The sequence below is a fragment of the Herpailurus yagouaroundi genome, unplaced genomic scaffold (genome assembly GCF_014898765.1).
Source record: "Herpailurus yagouaroundi ecotype Mexico unplaced genomic scaffold, PumYag 188, whole genome shotgun sequence".
In the NCBI taxonomy this organism is placed as follows: Eukaryota; Metazoa; Chordata; class Mammalia; order Carnivora; family Felidae; genus Herpailurus; species Herpailurus yagouaroundi.
Window position 1 is genome coordinate 34,029,471 of NW_024412419.1, and position 6,893 is coordinate 34,036,363.

Genomic DNA, 6,893 nt, shown 5'->3' on the forward strand with positions numbered 1-6,893 from the left:
TGTGTGTGTGTGTGTGTGTGTGTGTGTGTGTGTGTGTGTGTGTGTGTTGTGTGAGAGAATGCACTAATGCATGCCTATCATCAAAGTCAGGAGAGGAATTCTGTGTACTTGTGACTGGGCAAAGAAAGAGGTCCTGTCATGGTGCTTAAAAAATAAAAATATGGAAGAATTCTTATTTTAATGATGAAACAATAAAGATGAACCTCAGTACAGTAGTTATAGGTGAATTATTAGCAATTTTCCTTCATTATTGCAGGGTGTCGGAATATATGGAAAGTGCCCAAGGTGTATTAGCTTTTAGAATGAATGACCATTGAACTCTCTTCATGATAAGTATAATCGTGGGATATAATAATATGGGATTTCTACTTCCCACAATCAGGCTCATGGAAACTAGAATTTTTGTGGGATGCCCAATTATTCCACTGCTGGAAGGTCAAGAGGGCACTGATGCTTCCAAAATATATAAACAACCAAGAATTATAAAATTCTATGTTCACCAGTGTAGAATTTTATAGAAATTACTATAATACCTTTTGAAGTTTGTCCCATTTATTCAGAATGTTGAGCAATGTATTTATTCATAAGCTATGGATTCTAAATCATCTTCTCCCATTTCACTACGTAGCCTGAAAATATTCCAGCATAAATGAAACAGACTTTCCTCTAGGGTATTGGAAACATTTCCAAATATGATATTTTTAATTAAGTGGAATTAATAGTATGTAAAATAAGTAGATTATTGGTATTTCTATTGACTAGATTGCATAGACAGATTTGCTTATGTTTGCTTTTCATAGATCTTCACTTATTAATCTTTCTTTTTTAATTTATTTTATTTTAAGTTTATTTATTTATTTTGAGAGAGAGAGAGTGGACACAGAGACAGAAGAGAGGGAGAGTCCCAAGTAGGCTCGGCACCATTAGTCCAGAGCCCAATGTGGGGCTTGAGCCCACAAACCATGAGATCATGACCAGAGCTGAAATCAAGAGCCGGCTGCCCAACTGACTGAGCCACCCAGGCGCCCCTTCAGTTATTAATCTTTTAAACAAACTTTCTTGCCTCAGGGAAGATTTTCAAAGCATATGAGCATTCCAGCAGTCTTAATAGAGCCACTACCTGAGTTATCGGCAGAACTCAGAAGAACCTGAATTCTTCTGATTAGAAATCAATATATTTGAACTAAGGTAGGGATACTTACACAGTAAAAGGTTTTGTTGCTACTTCCCGCCCCCCGCCCCCACTTTTAACACACATTTTTAATGTTTGAGGGGTATGGAGTTGAACATCTCTCTCATTCTGAATAAAGTTCAATGACCATTGGCTTTTTAAATTTTTTAATTGTTTTATTTCCCAGTCACCATGCCAACACCAGAAAAGAGCTATCTCTCAACTCATGTCTCTGGGTAACTTTCAAAATCAAAGAACATAGTGAAATAGATTAAATAACTCTAAAGTCATTTGTCTTCAAATATTACAAACAAAGAGGTTTAAAAGTCCATCTATGCTACTGTTTTCCTACCTGAATTTTAATTGCTGCTTTTGTGAGAGCATAGCTCCCACTCTTCTTTATTGAAAATGGACCATTTTTACTTTGGCAGTTAAATTAGTGTTTTTTTTTTCTTTTTTTTCCCCCACTTCACCTTAAAAACTGTTTCAGTGAAAAAATGCGTTCCATCTCCCAAACAACCAACTTATGAACAAATATATGCCTCACAACCTGGTTTTAAGTGGGGGAACTTATATTAAACATGCCTATCTTTTAGTGACATGCTGGTATCATCATTTACAGCATTAACAAGTTCTAAATGTCACTTTCCATTGCTAGGTTTAATTCCAGATCTTAGAAGGCACCATAGAGATAATTTATTTTAATAGTTATGAGCACTTAAAAATATATCTGTAGGTCCCTTTTCTCCAAAAAAAAAAAAAAAAAAGTCCACCCAAGTGCATTCTATAAATACATAATAGTGGTGTTTTCTGTTGAATGGGGGTAAGGATGGGGGTGAGGGACAGGTGGACAGACATTTGCTCGGTCACTCTCTATTCTGATCCCTAGGTGCCTCTGAGGTATACTCATGGAAGGTATACTCATGGAAGCTTTGACTGAAAATGTCAGAGCTAGTCTATTCACTTCATTTAAAGCTATAAAATGGATTTGTAAAGGGGAAGTAACTTGCAGAAGTCAACACACGGGCCAGTGGATATAAGATGTGAGTCTGATCTACTGAATCACTTAGCTGCCTCATCTTAAATAGTGTTGTCTTGCACACTATTAAAGCAGTTAAGTCACAGAATGAAGCTCAAGTGATATGTGACATGTGAGCCCTTTGTCCCTGTCCTCTTTCTGCAAAATTGCTAAAAATTGTTAGGTGGATTTCAACGTGTAAAAATAACTGGCCAGACTAAAGGTATCATTGAATATTTCCAGTTTAAGTCCTCATAGCTTTGATTAGCTTTCTCATAAAAATAATCTACTCTTCCCTAAACCCATCATTGTATGGATTCATTTTGGAAAACCTTCTCTTTTAAAAACAAAGGAATGCTATCTTTGTGTTGACTATGAAACAGAGCGATTCCAATGTCCAAGGCCCACTGTCCAGTCGGTTGCTGGATAGGAACAAAAGGGAAGCAAGGGCAGGGAGAGACTAATTGTTATGAATTTTTTTTCCATTGCAATTTTTGGCTTTCTCTAATTGGTATTCTTGTTTTGTTGTTGTTTTTCCTGCTTCTCAAGGTTGAGCAAATTCCAGCTGGCTTCCTTGCTTCCAGTGGAGGCTTGAGCTATGATTTTCAGGTTTATTGAAATGGAGAACATGAAAAAAAATCATCAGGAAATGCCTTTATACTGGTTTAGCATTAGCTGGAACAAACGGACTCACAGAATTTTCTATCTCCAGTTTTCTCATTACATATCCTGGTTGCTAAGGAAAACATGTTTGTTTTTAACATATCCAACAGAGAAATTATCAGAAATATCTTTTAAAAATGCAGCTTTCAAAAAATGTATTTTAATGCAGCCAGTTCATTAAAAATCATGCCATACATATCAGTGATCCCAAGTGTGAACTGCTTATGTTCTAACACATTTGATAATTGCAATTTATAAACAGAAATGAGTTTTCATAGTGCCTGAATAAAATCATAGTCACTTATCAAGGAGAGCTAATAACCCTTGTTTAATTGATAATATCACTAAAATATTGTATATGTACAATGAACAACCAGAGCGAATATTATGACTTCAAACAAATAATGCTTCCATATTGAATTTTAATGACATACTACTTTTGATAGACGTAGATTACCAGACACGAAGTTACAACAAAATTAGCAACATTTTCAAAGTGATCTTGTTAGCCATTTCTCAAATTTGAATAATTTAAAAATTCCTTTTAAAGAAAAATGACTTTGAGCTATTCTTATAATAACATTTAACCTGTATGGGTATAAATAATGTATACACGACAAAGTTCTTATACATCTTATACATCTATTTAAAAAAAACTATAATACAAGTAAAATTAAAGCATTAGAAGGGATTTTTTTCCTCTCACTATTTAAACATGGCAAGCACTTTTGAGTTGAGATGTTAACAACATACCCACTTTGCAGAGATTTAATGATACATGTTTCCCTTTCCTGAGCTCTGCAAATCTTTGCTTGATCAGCACAAATTAATATTCACTTAATGGGAAGGAATAATTCATATAGAAAATCTATACCACTTCTTTTCTGATCATAGCAATAATGATTAGAATACCATGGCACTGCTATGTAGCACCAAAGCATCATTGGCATACCTCAGAGATATTGTGGATTTAGTTCCAGAGCACTGCAATAAAGCAAATGTTGAAATAAAGCAAGTCAAAGGGATTTTTGGTTTTCCAGGGCATACAGAAGTTATATGCATACTATACTATAGTCTATTAAGTGTGCAACAGCATTATGTCAAAAAAACCATTGTACATATCTTAATTAAAAAATACTTTATTTCTATAAAATGCTAATAACCATCATCTGAGCTTTCAGTGAGTCGTAGTCACTGATCACAGATCACCATAACAAATATAATAATACTTAAAAAGTTCGAAATACTATGAGAATTACCAAACACGGAGACAAGAAGTAAGCAAATGCTGTTGGAAAAAATGGCACCAACAGACTTGCTCTAGGCAGGGTTGCCACAAACCTTCAATTTGTAAAAAATGCAGGATCTGGGAAGCGCAATGAAGCAAAGAACAATAAAATGAGGTATGCCAGTATACACACAAATGAACACCTATTTGAAAAACACCTATCAGTTCAGAGTAAAGAAGCTGTCACCTGTGACGTTTGTCTTTTTAAGTTTTGTGATGGAGAACACAGAATTAAAAAATTACTGTAGAAATCTTTGTGGAAGATTTCTATTGTAGAAAGAATACATTTTGGTGCCTCTCGGGTTTACCACACTCTAGCCTAACCTTGCTGGCATCTTGAATGTCTATGATTTTTAAATAACTTTAGTGTGATAAAATGTATATATGACTCCTCCATTCGAGGAGCACACGTCCATCAGTTTTGAGAGATGTATATGCTGAGAACCCACCACCACAAGATACAAATGCTGTTTCTATCAACTACAGAAGCATGCTTCTGTCCCTCTGCAGTCCGTGTGCTGGCTAGCTACTGTGATATTCTATCACTACGCATCGGTTTGCATTTCAGAGTTTTTATTGGATATGTACTATCTTGTGTCTGATTTCCTTCACTAAGAATAATGACTTTGAGTTTCATCTATCTTGTGGGCATTATCAGTTTGTTCCTTTCTCTTTGCTGTAGAGTTTGAATCTCTGTGATTTTATCTCTGCTGTATATCCTTAAACATTTTAAAATTATTGTTTATTTAATGTTTATTTTTGAGAGAGAGAGAGATAGAGTATGAGTGGGGAAAAGGTAGACAGAGAGGGAGACACAGAATCTGAAGCAGGCTCCAGGCTCCGAGCTGTCAGCACAGAGCCCTACACAGGGCTCAAACCCACAAACCCGTGAGATCATGACCTGAGCAGAAGTCAGGCACCCAACCGACTGAGCCACCCAGGCGCCACGAAAAATTTCTTTAAATGTTTGTTTATTTTTGGGAGAGACAAAGTGTGAGCGGGGGAGGGGCAGTGAGAAGGAGACACAGAATCTGAAGCAGGTTCCAGGGGAAAGAAAGGTGGTAAAAAGCAGACAAAGAGGGGCAGCCTGATGTCAGAGGCCGGATACTCCCCCTTGCAAGCTTTTGGCTTCTGAAGTCTTGCTTGCTGCTTGTATAAGCCTGCAGCCAGGAACCAGAATCTTGACTGTACTAGCCCCGCCCAAGCAGGAAGCACATATGTATAAAAGGCCAATAAAACCTAAGCTAGGTGCTCAGCCTTTGGAGATGACTCCGTTGGACAGGCACCAGTTCGAAATAAACAGTCTTTTCGGATTGCCTGAGTGCGTGTTGCCTGTCCCTTCCAGGGAGCCGAGTATTTGCTGTAACACGAGGCTCTGAGCTGTCAGCGCAGAGCCTGATGTGGGCTGAACTCACAAACCTGGAGGTCATGACCTGAGCCAAAGTTGGACCCGTTTAACCCTTTGCTGTAGATCTAATAACAGTAGAGCTTGAGAATCTCTACGTTTGGCGAGTGGTTCACTGGCAGATGACCTAGAGACACGTGTTTCTGAAGTTGTGAAAAAGGAACAATAAGGAGTTCAACCGGTAGCGGATTCCAGGCCCCACCGTCATACCCACGGAGGAGGTGCCGCAACCAGCAGCCTGCCTCTGTCCCCGCCCCGCCAGGAGAGCTGCAAGGCCAAGACCAGCAACTGCCCACCGCCCGCACCCTCAGCATTGCGGACATCAAGGGCGGCACCTGGGCAGGCAGGAGTGCAGGGAGCTGCAGCCCGGTGGCCTCACATCGGTAGTGTTTGTCCCCAGGGAACAAAGAGGTCAACACAAGGAAGGTTTTAAGAACACAAAAGTGGTTCAGTGTAAGAAACGGATATGGTTTCATCAACAGGAATGACACCAAGGAAGATGTAATTGTACATTACAACCCCGGAAGGATCGTGGCAGGGTAGGTGACCAGGGATGGCGGAGTTTGATGTTGAGGGAGAAAAGGGTGTGGAGGCAGCAAATGTGGCAGGCCCTGGCGGAGCTCCAGGGCAAAGCAGTAAATATGCAGCCGACCGTGACCTTGAGAGATGCCCTGGACGTGACAGGGGTCCTCCATGCAATTCCCAGCAAAATTACCCAAATAGCGAGAGTAGAGCAAAGAAGGAGGGATCAGAGCATGTTCCAGAAGGCCAGGCCCCACAGCGCCGCCCTCCGGCAGGCCACCGTTCCCACCTACCTGCTTGCAGAGACCCACTGGGAGTCAGCCACAGCCTTCTGACCTTCCAGCACAGGGAGAGGTAATGGAGGGAGCGGACAACCAGAGCGCAGGAGAACAAGGTAGGCCAGTGAGAGAGTATATTGGGGGTACAGAGCACAGTTCCGGAGGGATTCTCACAGGCTAGGGAGAATCAATGCAGAAGATATGGAAAATCAAGGAGATGAGACCCAATGTCAAGCAGCCACCTCAACATAGGTACTGTGGCTACTTCAATCCCCTACACAGATGCCGGGAAAACCCTAAGGCACAAGCTGAGGAAGAGACCAGCTGAGAATTCATCAGTCAGCTCCCAGGCTGAGCAGGTTGGGGCTGAGTAAATGCCAGCTTACCAACTCTACCATCGTCTGATTTAGTCACCCAACATGAAGAAATTAATATGAAATTCCAGCAAGAAGAAATGAACAAAAGATTGGAGCAGATGATCTTAAGTGCTTGCCTTTTGCTCATGGACCAGATAAACAGGATTACCTGCATTATCTATGTAGCAAGGG

At 39.9% G+C, this 6,893-nt stretch overlaps 1 pseudogene; it reads left to right on the plus strand.

Moving 5' to 3' along the window:
- Positions 1-6,673, plus strand: part of LOC121044525 (Y-box-binding protein 1-like) — an 11,082-nt pseudogene extending 4,409 nt beyond the window's left edge.
- Positions 6,674-6,893: the final 220 nt, after the last annotated feature.